Source organism: Lipotes vexillifer, unplaced genomic scaffold (assembly GCF_000442215.2).
Source record: "Lipotes vexillifer unplaced genomic scaffold, Lipotes_vexillifer_v1.1 scaffold203, whole genome shotgun sequence".
NCBI classification, from domain to species: Eukaryota; Metazoa; Chordata; class Mammalia; order Artiodactyla; family Lipotidae; genus Lipotes; species Lipotes vexillifer.
In genome coordinates, this window is record NW_006775843.1 from 39452 (window position 1) to 55110 (window position 15659).

Consider the following 15659-nt stretch of genomic DNA (forward strand, 5'->3'; position numbering starts at 1 on the left):
CTGCAGTGGAAGCGCAGAGTCTTAACCACTGGACCACCAGGGAATTCCCTGCCTAACACTGTATTCGAGAGATCTTTATTCTAGTAAAATGGAAAACTACTGATAGTATGAAGGGGCCATGATTTAACCATTCCCTTTCTAGTAGTCCTGGTTTCCAGTTTTTCTAGTTCCTCTTGTTGCAAACAATGTTTCAGGAAGCACCTTTGTGCATGTGGGTTCATGTGTTATTATTTCTTAAAGATTTCACATCTTCAAGTGGAATTTCTGCATCTAAGTTAATGCTGGCCAATAGAACTTTCTGCAATGATGAAGCTGTTCTATTCCACACTATCCGAGATGGTAGATACTTGCCAACATCTAACTTTCGAGCACTTGACACGTAGCTACTGCAACTGAGGAAGTGAAATTGTAATTGTGTTTAATTTTAATTAATTAACATTCAAACTTAAACAAGCACGCGTAGCTGGTGACTATTATATATTGGGTAGTGCAGGTCTAAGCCAACACATATTTTAAATTTTAATAAATCCAGCTAAAATGTACTTCCTGAGGTCTGTACGAGCATGCATTCTCGCAGACAGTGCCCATTTTCCCACATCCTCGCCAACACATTAATTTTTGCCAACTGATGAGTAATAGCATCTAATTGTGAGATTTAATTTGTTTTGTGTTGTGCATATTTTTGTGTATTAATTAGCCATTTTTATTGCCTCTTCCGTGACTTGCCTATTCATATCCTTTGTTTTTATGCCACTGGATTGGCTTTCTCTTGTTATTTCTTGGAGCACTTCCTGTCTTCTGGGTGTTCGTACAATCCTTTTATACATGCAGCAGATATTTTCCATCTATAGTAGGAGCAGGCCTGCCCCTCACTGCCCACTGCCTCAAAGAGGCCGTGCAATGGAGATTCTGGATTTGGAAGCAAACCAGTGAGCCTGTCCTCAGCATGAGACTAGCGTGGGTGTCGATGTGGCCTATTTGTCAGAATGCTGGATGGCCTGTCCCCTCGTTCTCCCAGAGCTTTGCAGTCCAGCCTGAGCTCTGAGCGACTCAGTCAGCTGAGCCTCAAGTGGAGCCCTGCTCCAAACGAATAAATGAGGATGAACGCTGTGACAATGGGTGCCATCCAAAATGGTGTGGGTTGTCCTGCTGGAGGCTGACTATACAGGCCTAGCGCCCTTGAGCAAGGGGAGCTGGGCGATGCCTCTCGGCCCAAAGCCCAGGAGACTCCTGCACAATCCACTCCTGGGGGTGGATTAGATGGCCTCAGAGGACCTTTCTAATTCCAACACCGAGTCACACCCTTCCTTGCTTTGTCCCAGCAGAGTGCTGGGGTAACTGGTGGACTTGGACTTGTGTCCAGATATCAGCTGTGTGACCTTGGGAGGATCTCTGAGTCTGATTTCCCTCATCTGTAACATGAGGATACAACTCCATGCGTGATCTGAACTTGTAGGGCTGTTGTGCAGTGTGTGTGATACACTGGAAAGGCAACCCTGGAGCCCTGTCACAAGCTGTAAGAGTGTCTGTCCCTGGGCCTGGCCCACGTGCCCGGAGTCTGGCTGGGTTTCCGTGTAGAATTAAAGCAAGCTGGAGGTTTACCTTGCACGTGAGCCATTCTCTTCTTATTTTCACAAGGGGTTCCCGAGGACTAAAGGGCCCCTCTTTCTGAGCTCCTCAGCTGCTCAACAGAGATGGCTGACCCCCTTTCACAAGGCTGGGGCCGACTGCAGTGTGCGGCCTGGAGCATCTCTACCCCTCCTGCTTCCCAGGTATGTAGGCTTCTTCTATGAAGCTAAAGGGCAATTTCCTGGCTTCCAAGAGGATGAAGAGGGAGCCACAGCAGGGAGTTCTGGCGGGGCCTAGAGACAAGATGAGGCTTGTCATCTTGCGGACGAATACTATATCTGGATATTTCTCAGAGCAGGGGAATATCTGTATTCTTACTTACTCTGACTCTCCCCAAAACACTCATAGTCCTTTAACTTCCCGTCACACCTCCCCAGATAGTCTGGTTCTCATCCTTTTGCCCAGAGTTGGATATAAGGTTCCTTTGTGGAGTCAGCCCTGCTTTCAGTGTGGAACGTATTTGGTTTGAAGCCAGGGTCTGCCACTTGCCAGATGGAGGAGTTGGTTACCTTGCTCAACCTCTTTGACCCTCAGTCTTCTCATCTTTGAAATGGACATGTTGATTCTTATGGCCCAGGATTGTTCTGAGAAGTCAATGCAAGCCTTAACATAAACACCTAGCCAAGTGCCTGGCACTCGGGGAGTTGTTCATCTTTTTCTTATTATTAATGTAATTATCAATGCACAACAAATGTTAATATTGAGAGGTTGATCCGGAGATGAATAAAACATGTTCTCTGCTGTTGAGAGGCTGAATCGTGTTGGAGAAGAAACACACGCACCTACAATTTGAATGGGAACAGGAGGGAAATAGAGAATCATGTTGGCTTTCCAGAGAGCAGGGCAGCTGTGCACAAAGGTGCACATCTGGGCAGCTGTAGATGTGGAATGAAGCTCTGACTTATGTCCTACTAGGCCCAGGTCCAGGGCTACTTCTGACCTGGGTAATAAAACAGTAGGACGGGGCTGCATGCCCCATTCTGCTCCTCTCCCTGTGATGTACCCCAGAACTCCTGGGGGGTCCCCTGTTCCCACTCGCTCTCCTGGTTCTGCCTTCAGCTAGTCTCCAGAGCTGCCTTGTAGAATTTAGACTTTTACTCTGGATCTGGTTTCACCCCTTGGCTTGAACTCTTGAAACTGAAACTTGAACTGTAGCTGGTTCTCGAGCCCTTCACCCTTAGCTCCTCTAGGCACCACTAAAGGTCAGCTCCCGTCATCTGGGATGGGAGTTCAGATAGGAACGCCCGCTCCTGGGGCACGCTGCTGCGTTCTCGGGGGGTGGGTTGAATCTTCTCCTTGGAGGCCTATGAGATTGGGGACAGGGTGTGGATGGAAGAGTCCCTCAGCCTTGCCCTAGTCATACAAACATAGGTTGTTCAGTCCTGCTGCTATAAAACATATCATTAAGGAAATAAGCAGTCAATGGACATTTAGGTTGTTTCCATGTGTTGGCTATCGTGATTAATGCTGCTATAAATGTAAGGGTGCATGTATCTTTTTGAATTATGGCTTTGTCCGGATATATGCCCAGGATGTCTGTCAACAGATGAATAGATAAAGAAGATATGGTACATGTATACAATGGAGTACTACTCAGCCATAAAAAAGGAGGAAATAATGCCATTTGCAGCAACATGGCTGCAACTAGAGACTATGATACTAAGTGAAGTAAGTCAGAAAGAGAAAGACAAATACCATATGATATCACTTATATGTGGCATCTAAAATATGACACAAATGAACCTATCTATGAAACAGGAACAGAATCACAGACATAGAAAGCAGACTTGTGGTTGCCAAGGGGGAGGGAGGGGAGGGGAGGGATGGACTGGGAGTTTGGGATTAGTAGATGCAAGCTATTACTTACAGGATGGATAAACAACAAGGTCCTACTATATAGCACAGGGAACTATATTCAATATCCTGGGACAAACCATAATGGAAAAGAATATGAAAAAGAATGTATATATGTGTATAACTGAGTCAATTTGCTGTACAGCAGAAATTAACACAACATTGTAAATCAACTATACTTCAATTAAAAACTAAATTTAAAAAATAAGAGAAAAAGAGAAAGAAAATAAGCAGTGCCTACAAGTGGCTGAATGGCGCTAAGATCTAGCCCTGCCCCCTCTTCTGGCGTCATTTATTCAATACTTCGTACTGGAAGAGAATCTGTGATGTAGACATGAGTCTGACCTGGACTAAGTGAGGGAGATGGAATTCCAAGGTGGTGGAGAAGGGGACAGTACTCAATGTTAGAGGAAGCACTGAAGATTTTGGATAAAAAAATAGCATTTCCATAAACGATGATTTTTAAAAATCATTTACTCCCAGAGATTATGGCTAAGATCCAAGCATTGGCTAAAATCAACATCAGTCAATTAATGAACAGACTTGCAGGAACAAATAGAAAATGACGACACCGTTATCACCATATTAGCATCACCGAATTTTAGCACACTGAGTGGAGGGAACCAGCTTTAAGCTCGGCCAACACAGAGACTCTCTGTACATCCTCCCTCAGATTTAACTGGTTTTGGCTCAGGCTATGAAATTTTACTTTTTAGAACAAGTTAGTTATTGTAAAACTCTCCTTCTATTGAGTTAATAGACAGAGAATTAGAAGTAATTGAATTAAAAACACTTTTGAGCACAAAAACAGTGTGACTGATTAACTTAATTGGCTTGTACTCACAGTTTTCAAGTCATTGAAAGCACGCTCTCCTTTTAACTAACCTTCTGGGTTTTTTAAGCTCTAAATCAGGCATTTATCAGCTCTTTGCTCAGGAACAGACACCTATGGAGGCCCTGCAGGGCAGAAGCCAGACGATACCCAAGCAGGTCCAATCCATCAGAGCGTGAATGCTCTGGGGTCTGTCTGTGCACATTAATGAGGATGCCCCATGGTGATCTGTGTGTGCTCTGTATTTCCAAACAGTCATGAGATGACTGTGCTCAGTTTGTGGAGGTACAAAGTGACAAGACGGGATGAACTCAGGCAAGCCCACAGGGGCTTCCTCTTCATGAATTCGATAATCCCTCTGTCTGGCTCTCAGCCCCATATGCCCAGAAACTTTGCTGTCAGCACATCAAGAATGGCTCTGTCTCTTGAGTCAAACTTGCATTAACCAAACTCGCAGAGACTGATCTATAGACCAGAATGAAATCCTTAACCATTTAAGAGTTTGCTGAGTTCTCTCTCTATAGCTAGGCTGCTTGGAAAGCTAAGTGACAATTAGAAGATAGTCTTCAAGCTTGGCAGGTCCCCAAGAAGGGCCATTTGATTTATCCTTCATCTCTAGCACCTAGCACATAGTAGGTGCTCAATAAATATTTGTTAAATCAAGGAATAAGTCCCAAAAGGATAATTCAGATTTGAACAGCTAAGAAGGGAAGGATCATGGTGGTCTGAGAGTGATTAGGAACGATTGTGTTGAGAAGGTGGGTGACGGATGAGCAGAGGTTGGGTAGGAAAAGAGGAAGGGGGCATTCTTAGAATGGGAACTTGTAAGGTGACTGGTGGTGAGAGGTCTCAAGATGTCACAAAAAATCAGTCTGGACAGACTGGCACCAGATGTGTGCGTTGGCAAGTCTCTTAAGTGGTCCTACGTGTAGCCCCAAGAAAGACAGTAAAATTGTGAGGAGCTGGTGGTTAAGTTACAGAAGACTGGTTATCCCAATCCTATTTATAACACCAGTGTCCTTGGTCTGAAATGAGGTGGTGTGGCTGAGGGGGGAGGGTGTCACTCAGTACCAAGTGACAAACACTGAACCAGCAGATAGTGAGAGCCAGGCAGTGTGCAGGGTACAGAGGACCAAGCGTCTGCTCTCAGGAACCCCACAATTCACGAGCTACTGGTCTACCTGCACTGATGGGTAATCTCCAAAAACCAAACTGTGTGGTGTCCAAAAGATCAGAAACCAGGACTTCTTGGCTTGCCAGCCGGGGCTACCCAGGCTTCATTAATTCAGTTAATTTTAATTAATTCAGTTAATTAATTCAGTTAATTCAGTTAACTAATTAATTCATTAATTCATTAATTCAGTTAATTAATTCAGTTAATTTTTCACAACAGTTTGTGACTGGAGCTTCCTGTCTGGCAAATGACAATTTCAAGGATGATCTTTCCTGATCACTAACAGATTTTCTTTATCAAGTAGCTGGGTGCTCTGAAACTAAGCCTTAATCCTTCTGGGCCCGTGCAAGCAGAGGCAAAGGATTGTTCTAAAAGGAATCAAAATTGTCTTTATTTGGCTCTAAAAGGAGAAGCAGGCTGCACCTCTGCACTGATTTGTCCCTCACTCTGGGAGGATGACTTCGGTGAGTCCTCTTGTCACACCAGTGTATGCTGGGCTCCTATTCATTGTTCTTGGGACCAACACTGGAGAAATGAACAAAGACAAGACGTGCAGACTGGGTTGTTATGTTTCCATTTAGGAATATAAAGGCTATACAGGAGAGTTTTTTTTTTTTTTTAACTATGAAGCAACTGGCCAAGTGGCAAGCTTTTGGGGGTCTCTGGAACAGAGGAGGGAAAACAACAGAAGGGACTCTAAGCTGAGGATAAGATTGTTAGGGTTGGGGTTATAATTCCCCAAAACAAGGGCATCCGCTAAGGGGCTCATTCACAAGCCTCCTTGCTCAGTATCAAAAGCTCAGAAACGGACGTGGTGCTTGCCTCTGGACAATACAGTTTTGCTGCTGAAAATCACAAAGTTTTAGACTTTCCCCGCATTGGGGGCCTTCTGCAAAGTTGAAGGTGGCCCACGTCCTCCCCACCAGGCTTTGGCCCCTGCTTCTCCCAGCTAGCCCCCTCCACAGCTGCAGGCCAGCGTGGGGAGCTGGCTTTCCCGCATCTGCCTGGGACTGCACGGGATATCGGGCATCTGTCATCCTGAGGATGCACAGGACAGGGCATTGTGGGGAGGGGAGGCAAGGACAAAGGAGAGTGCCAAGGCCCTGCCAATTCCTCCTAGGCTCGTAAAATTCCAGGGCCAAGTCCAAGCTCCCAAAATAGAAGCCGACCGAGAGCAAACTTCCTGGCTTCAGAGGGTCCCTGGTGTGTGGAAAGAAGCTGTCAGTCTGCAGGGTCTGGGAGGGTATGTGGGTGGAGGCAGGTGGAGAGGAGCCTGAGTGACCAGGGGTGGCTACGACCCACCTGGAGCAGTGACCTCAGCCACAGGAGCGGCGAGTTCTGTGTACCCCATCTTGGTGGTCACTTCTTTCTTTAGAAAGACATAGTTTGCTTTTCGTGGTCTTGGGAAGACAGCAGATGACAAAGCGGTCATAGGCTGTGCATGGCCCGGGTGACACATCTTTGGCTCGGGGGCAGCGTTATCTGGGGACACGGGCGGGGTGCGGTTGCTTCGTGTCCACTGGCAGCTGGCAAATGAGAAGCGTGTGCCTTGGTTACTGCCTCTGTTCTAAAGGCCACAGCTTATGTATTCAACTGTCGTTAAAAGGTTCTGAGTTCATCAGCAGTGTGTTGAAAATTTATAGCTCAACAATTAGCCTTTAATGCATATTTTTTTGCTCATAATCTTTTAGGTTTAGGCAACACTATTTTTTTTTTTAACATCTTTATTGGGGTATAATTGCTTTACAATGATGTGTTAGTTTCTGCTTTATAACAAAGTGAATCAGTTATACATATACGTATGTTCCCACATCTCTTCCCTCTTGCGTCTCCCTCCCTCCCACCCTCCCTATCCCACCCCTCCAGGCGGTCACAAAGCACCGAGCCGATATCCCTGTGCCATGCGACTTCTTCCCACTAGCTATCTACCTTACGTTTGTTAGTGTATATATGTCCATGCCTCTCTCTCGCTTTGTCACAGCTCACCCTTCCCCCTCCCCATATCCTCAAGTCCATTCTCTAGTAGGTCTGTGTCTTTATTCCTGTCTTACCCCTAGGTTCTTCATGACATTTTTTTTTCTTAAATTCCATATATATGTGTTAGCATACGGTATTTGTCTTTCTCTTTCTGACTTACTTCACTCTGTATGACAGACTCTAGGTCTATCCACCTCATTACAAATAGCTCAATTTCGTTTCTTTTTATGGCTGAGTAATATTCCATTGTATATATGTGCCACATCTTCTTTATCCATTCATCCGACGATGGGCACTTAGGTTGTTTCCATCTCCGGGCTATTGTAAATAGAGCTGCAATGAACATTTTGGTACATGACTCTTTTTGAATTATGGTTTTCTCAGGGTATATGCCCAGTAGTGGGTTTGCTGGGTCATATGGTAGTTCTATTTGTAGTTTTTTAAGGAACCTCCGTACTGTTCTCCATAGTGGGAACACTATTTTTGATGTCTTTGTGGTCTCTCACAAAGACATCAGACACGGTTAAATAAAAACAAGCATCAGATTAAAAAATCCAGACAGCCCTGCAGAACCAACTTGCTTACTGTGATCAGACGGGAGACGACAATAACTTGAATCAATGGGGCATCACCCAGCTCTCCAGATGTGCTCTCGGATTTTGCAAATCGCTTGTGGGAACAGGGGGCACACGCTTCTTCCTAAGGTGCCTCGGTTTCCTTCTTTGTTAGTTGTTCCCCTAAACATGGCCGGAGCTGAAACATCCTAAAATAAACAAAGCAATGAAAGAAACAAAATCTCCCCGCGCAATCCTCACACTCAGAAAGTGTCTTCAAGTATTTAATCAGAATTCCCTCTAGGACTCCATTCATTTAAATGCTATTGAAAAGTCCACTCTCAGTAGCTAAGGAATAGCCAAGAGATGGTTCTCCCAGGTGGTGCTGGATTCCAAGGAACCATTGCCATTTTTTTCCTGGTTCCCTTTCTGCGTACAGACACGTGGGGTCAGCTGTCAACAAATGCGTCTGGGGTTGAATTGCATTGAGCACACATGGTGGGGCTGCATGTGGACAGTCACTGCACCGGGCAGAGCCTAGCTTATTAGCACCCACGAAGGGGATGAGGGTTTCACTGGGCGAAGCCAATCAGCTCCCAAGGAGAGCTGGATCAGGCCTACGACATATGGCTCCAAGGGAGATGGCTTCTCCCACTGGAAACCAAGTCCCTTTGCCCCTTTTTGATCCAACCATTCTCCTCTCAAGATTAAATAAAGCTTGCACCGTTAGCCTATGCATTTCTTCCAGTTGGCTCAAGGCGGCTCATAAACATTCAAGGGTATGGGCAATATGGGCCATGCACACAGAGAAATTGGGTATTTTCTCCAGCTCAGAGTCCAGAGAAGCTGAGCAACCGGGCATGTTCACCAGCTGGCACGGTCTGGGCTGGGATTTGAACCTGGGCTGAGAGGAAGCCCACACCCCTTCACTACACCTCCTCGGTCCTGAAGGGTCCCTCGGGCATCCAGGGGTGTCCCTAAGGGATCCCCTTCCTGGTCAAGTTTTCCAAACACCACAGCTCACAGCTCTGACCACTGCAGCCCACGGCAGAGTTGTGCCCCACAGGGCTTGGCCGGTCCTACCCAAACAGAGCCATTTTCATCAACGAGTGATGTTAACTTATCAGGGGTTTATGTAATTATTATTGTTACTTCGGTCTTGACTTCCTCTTGCCAGACATGATGTCTAAACAGGAAAGACCAGCCTTCCTGTTTGGAGATCAGTGACTTCCAGAAGCAGTTGGTCTGCGAAGTTCCTCTCATCCCTCCTCCCCTTCATGTGGTTTCCAAAGATTCCTTTTAGGACTTGCAGATGAGTGGGAAATGCCAATAATAGCCCCCGTGAAAGGAAGGGAAGCCACAGTAGGCCAAGTGAGTGGACACCATTGCGGCCCAAGAGATGAGCTCTGTTCCAGAAATCTCTCCCTTCCATTCTGCATCCACAGGGAGCAGTGGTTGGCAGCCTGACCCCGGGCATACGGCACAACCAGAGGGTGGGTGGGGACAAGTGTCCTGGCACCCCTGTGACCTTCCATGGGCACCTGTGCCTCATGCACAGGTGGTCATAGTCATGGACAGTGGGGCTGGGTGTGGGCGAGACATCTGGCCTGAAGTCCATCTTCTGGATTCCAGGGTAGGTCAAGGTCCTGCCCCATTATCTCCACTCCACAAAACTCTAATTTATTTCATTTCCTTTAACTTCTCACTTACTGAGCAACTATTATATGAAAGACATTGCCTGCAGAAGGGTCTCTGAGAGACCGAAATGGATATAGGAGCCCTTGCCCTGAGAAGGCCATAGACTCAGTGTGGAGAGGACCACGCAGACACACAGCTAAGCTGGACACAAAGGCCAGGGTGCAGGGACAAAGAGAAGTGGGACCACCAAATCTTGGGGCCTGAGGTGGTGCCAGGCAGCCAGCCCAGCCCAGAGGGTCCCCTCATATCTCCAAGAGGCAGGGTCTAGCTCTGGCTTATGGGGACCCTTTCTCTGGGGCTGAGGGGAAGGGGTCCGGGCAGATTCTTCTCTTTCCCAGGAGCACCCTCGGGCCACCCACTCTGCCCTTCCAGGCCTTCCCAGCCTCCCTGGGTCCACATGGGGGTAGGTGCTGTGAGAAGGGCAGGGAGGGAGGAAAGGAGAGTCACTTTCCCCTCGAATCCTGGAGATCCAGAGACCGGTCTCGGGGAGATGAGGTAATGTCTGTAACTGCTCCGTGGAGGAGGTGGAATGCGCAGAGCCGCGCACCCTTCAGACTCTCCCTCCCGGCCTCCCATGCTCGCTTCTCCCTCTGGCAGCCCCCCAAATGCTGATGCTGCAGTGAAGCTGTGAGAGACAGGGAGGGAACAGTATCAATATTTAGGAGGCCTTCAGGAAACCTGGGCCGCCATCCATCAAATCCATCACCTTGTCTGGACATCTCCCTGCTCTGGCTGCCAGCACTGTCTCTCCATCAGGGCCTGGGCCATGTGAAGCCGTGGAGGGGGGCCCCAGGAGGGAAGGAGGGACGCCTCAGATGGGCACGGGCCCAGTATGCTGCAAGCAGAAGGGTTACAGAGCTGCCACAGAGGAGGGCAGAGGCCTGAGCAGGGGATGAGGGCCACAGGGCTGGGCTGAACTAGTACATGGACATGACTGCAGGCGGGCCAGAGACAGGGGAGTGGAAGCTTCTGCCTCACGGGGGCCTCATCACTGAGTAGGCTCGTCAGAGTTGCTTTACTGCAGGGTGGCTGGAGCTATTGGTCAAGGCAGGCTACAGAACCAGCCCAGGGGCAGGCGGCAGGGAGCAAGCCTCCACCTCTTGACAGTGGACAGCACGTGTAGACAGGTAGGGGGGCGGCCACCGGAAGCCCTCTTTGGAGACTGTCTACACACGGCGTGAGGGTCACCAGGTCTCAGAAACGTCAATGCCTCTGCCCTTCCACATGGGAGGGTTCAGCCCCGAGAGCCATGAACCTCTCCTCTGAGGCTGCCAGCTTTTGGATCCTTTCAACCCCCAGAATCTGAGATCCTTAAAGGTTTACCCTCCACCCCAGCCGCTGGCTCTGGGTGATTCCCAGGAAGGAGTGTGGCCAGTGGCCTTGGTCCAGCAGCCGTGGCCCCTCTCGTTCCTTCACACAGTCCCTCCGCCCCCGCCCCCCTTGCAGACAGTCATCAGTGACCAAGTTCCTGGTTCACCCTGCCTCGTGGGAAGAGAAGACCCTTCTGTGGAGCTTGAGAGGTGGAATTTGGACCAGTGGGTCAAACTTCTGGAAAGCAGATTTTGCATCAATAGAAGAACGAAGAATGAACTCTCAACAGCAGAGCAGGCTGATTTAGAACAGGGGGAGCCTCCTGTTCCTAGAAGTATTCAAGCAGAAGCTGGATCACCCCTGCCGGAAGGACTAGAACAAATCCGTAAAGGAGGCTCAACTCTCAAGATTCCTCACACCTTTAATCACCCTTCATACGAACTGTCTGCAACCTACTGGGCGACGGTTGTCACCTTGCAAGTCCTGGCAATTCTCATTTTGGGGGACAACACCCTGTCACTGTTGAGAAACAGGGGCTGGCAGGTTGAACCCTACCTTCCCAGGCATCAAGTTAATGACCAACTTGTTAGGTGGGTCTAAGTGGCTTTGAGTGTTTCTACTTCAAGATGCCCGGATGGAACTTGGGCTTCAAGGAATGAGTTTGTGCAGCGCCTTAGTCCCTCTCTCTGCTTGGCCTTTGGGCTGAGATGGAGCTGGAGGGGACTCTCAGCTCCGTTCCCTACGAGGTGCCCGGCGCCTTTTGCTTCTCACGTCTGCATTGACCACTGTCCTGGCCCTGAATACTGTCCTTAGGCCTCCAAGATCCGTAGGGAGCCCAGTCCTGGGGGATGAGGGCCTCCGCAGGTACGTTTTCTCTCTGGCTCACACACCACCTTGACTGTTGTGAGCAGTGGACGGGCCTGGAGGGAAAGTGGCCTGACCCTGACCCTCATCCAGCACTGGCCTGGCCAAGCCTCTGAGGTCTCTGGCCTTAGGGGTTCCAGTGGTCTCACTGGCCTCTGCTCTTGGCTTAATGCCAAGCGGTGACCTGCCCTTGAGCTCTGGGAGAGAAGGAACACTGTTCCTGGGTTGCACAGGCCCTTCTTCTGCTAGAAAAGGGAAGAAAATTCTCCCTCATTAGTAGCCAAGGGTTAGGGTCGAAGAGGTTACCTAAAATGTAAAAGATGTGATTTGGGGTCTATCAGCTTTAATCCCCTCCTTTCCATTACCTCACTGATGGTTCTTTCCTTTCAATAGCCTAGAACTCTTGACAAAAATAACAAAGTTCCGAGGAAACGTGTATTGATCAGATTTTCTAGAATATTCCCAGGTCCTTCTCTGCCTGCACTTGTGCCACCCACTGCAAGTTCTGCAGGTGAATGCAACAGGGGGGCTTGGCCAGCTCTTCTCGTGAGCTGGCATTTCACGTGGAAGGATGATCACTCAGTTGTTTTGAAATCAGCGTGAATGTCACACAGGGGCCAATTCTGGGATCACCCTTCAAAGCTGCTGTGTGTGGTGAGTGTGTGCATGTGTGTGTGTGGTGTATGTGTGGGGTGTGGGGTGTGTGTTCTGTGTGTGGTATGTGGTGTGTGTATTGTGTGTACTTGGTGTATGGCATGTGTGTGCGTAGTGTGTACATGTGGGGTATGTGTTTACATGGTATGTGTATGTGTGTATGTGTTTATGTGGTGTGTGTGTGTGCGGTGTAGTGTGGGTCCCCCCTTGAGTGTGGAGGAATTCCAGGAGGAATGTAGGTGGAGGAGGTGAGCTGATTTCCCAGCCAGAAGGTTCCATCTGTGAAGACTGGTGTTTGTTTTTTGTCTGTTTCTGTTTGCTTTTTGTGACCTTGAGACTCACAGAGGTTTTCCTCCCTGAAGCGAGTGTCTGTGGATGTTGCGTGGGTCTGGTTTCTGGAGGAGGACAGATGGCAGGACGGTGGGCTCAGACCCTTGGGTGCTGGCCCTTGTGGATTCCAGCAGCTGAGCTCTCAGCACTTTGCCACTTCTGACGTCAGGTGGCAGGGACAGGCTAGATGCCTTTGAGTCAACAGCTTGAAAGGCGCTAGAAGGCATTGGAGCGTTAGAAGAAGCCCAGGCCTCGAGTTTAAGCTTTAGCCTCTTGGCTTCTCTCCAAGGAAGGGCTCTGGGGGAGCCTTGGGCTGAGAACAGCTCAGGGCTATGGTCCTGCAGCGCCACCTGGGGGCGACGAGGAGAATGGCCACCGGAGGATGAGCCAGAGGGACCCTCTGCGGTGGGTGGCCAGGGGCTCCTCTCTCTGGCACTGACCCCAGAGGAGACTCCCCAGTCTCTTGGGAGACCCTGGGGATTTGCTTCCTGCTTCCATCAGTAGACAGAAAAAAACTTGCCCTGAAAGCCCTGGCTTCTGTGGGATTGCCTTGCTGGGGAATCCCAAAGCGACCAGAAGACCCCATTTCCCACCCTTCCTGCCCCACTTTTTGTCAGAATACCTCTTCTATTAAGAGGTAACAATTATTTAAAGATCCTTAGAAGATTCAAACTGGGGAGACAGTGGAGTCCGCCAGGCCATTTTATAGATGAGGAAACTGAAAGACAGAAAGGCTGTCTCCTGACTCCCAGCCCCGAGGCCCTCCCGTTCTCCGTCCTGCAGCGTGTGGTCCACCCACCGTGCAGAGCGGGCCGTTGGACCCCAGCAGAGGGGCTCAGGGGACACACGGAACAGAGCAGAGAGGACCTATGACGATCTGAAGGGAGGGAGCCTGACCAGAGAATAAGGGCAAGGTAAGCACAGAGCTGAATGTCTCAGAATGGGAGCTGCGGGCACGAGGTGGACAGAGTGACCCTGGGGGGTGGCACAGAGGCAGCACACTTACCGTGAAGATATCCAGAGTGAACCCTGGGTTCTAGAGAGCTGCAGCTCTGGAGAACCTGGACGCAGCTGCATGCAACCTCTGTGGAAGAAAGAAGGAATGAATATTACAATAAACTTCACATCTGAGTCCCACAGCCCAGCCCCCTTCTCCTTTGGCCTGGCCTGGCCGCCTTGTTCTCTGATGCTTGTCATCACCAACTCTCCCCCAGAGCCAGGCCACTGGCCTCCCTGGATGCTCTGCCCCCAGGCATTGGCTTTTGCTGGGTCCCCTTGCTGGATTGCCTGCTTTACTCAGCCAGGGGCTCTTGGAGAGGTGCATTAATTCGCCAGGGTTGCTGTAACAAAGTATGGCAGGCGGCATGGGTGGGGAGGGGCTTAAACAACAGGAATGTATCATCTCAGGGTTCTGGAGGCTGGAAGGCCAGGATCGAGGTGTCAGCAGAGTTGGTTCCTTCTGAGGGCTGGGAGGGAGCATCTGTTGCAGGCCTCTCTCCTTGGCTTGCAGATGCCGTATTCTCCCTGTGTCTCTCCACATGGCGTTATTCCCATATTCCTGCCTGTCTCCAAATTTCCCCTTTTTATAAGGACACCAGTCATATTGGATTAGGACCCACCCTAATGACCTTGCTTTAACCTGATTGCCTTTCTACAGACCCTCTCTCCAAATAAGGTCACATTCTGAGAAACTGGGCGTGAGGACCTCAACATATGAAATTTGCAGGGGACACAGTTCAGCCCGTAACAGTATATAGTTCTGGTCAGACAGTCACTGGGCTCTTCCTCGCGCTAAAGCATCTGAAAGCTGAAGGGAATGGGTTTCTGGACGGAAACTCTGAGCTGGAAGATGGTTTGGAAGCTCGGAGAGCAGGGAGGAGGCGATTTGGGGGGATGTAAAGGATGGATGAGGCAGCTCCAGTAGCAACAGAAACGCTGACAAAGATCAGAGCCCTGGGGAAAGAAACAGTTTGGGGGAAGGTTTTGCTCTTTGAGTGTGAGATAAACTTCTCTTCCATCTCCTTTGGAAAACTTTAGCAAGTGTTACCTTATTTATCCCTAGATTGGAGTTCCATTTGTGTTGGGGATGCAGTGTGAGGACACCCAGATTGGCTCAAGGGCAACGGCAAGCACTGCTGAGCAGCCCAGGGAGAGCCCCAATAAATCTAGATCCTACTCATTCTCAGACCAGTTCACAGCCCTCTTCCCTGCACAGCTGAGCTGCCTTTGTTGCAGCTAAAACACCCACATTACAGTAAACGGATCATCCACACCGTTTCCACCACGACCATCCCACTAGCTGTTAGCCTTACTTCCTGGCTGGTTCTTGTGCACATGTCCAGATGCAAACACGAGTCAGTTCTGTTTCTCCCTCACCCCACCCCAGGGTGCTTAATATATGCCCTGCACACAGCAGGTGCTCAAAGCATGCTTCTATAAACTGTAGACCTCTGGAAGGCCGACCCACCTCATGCTCCTTTATACCAGCATTAATGCAGCGCCGGGTGCATGCACACCCCCGGCTCCCCAGATGCAGGCCCAGTGCCTAGAATGTTGGTGGGGAGAGCGACCCTCACAGTTTGGGAGCGGCTCCCCCACAAGGTCTTCTTCGGATCTCTCCCTTCTCACCAATGTTGGCAGGGTTTGGAAGTTACTAGAAGAGCCCTGTGTTTACGAGGGTCTGTGGCTGCCGCTCCCTTTGATCTCAGGCCCGCCCTCAGGCAAGGGAGCCAGAGAAGCGTTTGGCACCCCAGGCAGATCTAAACCAGGCTCGGAGGGGGGG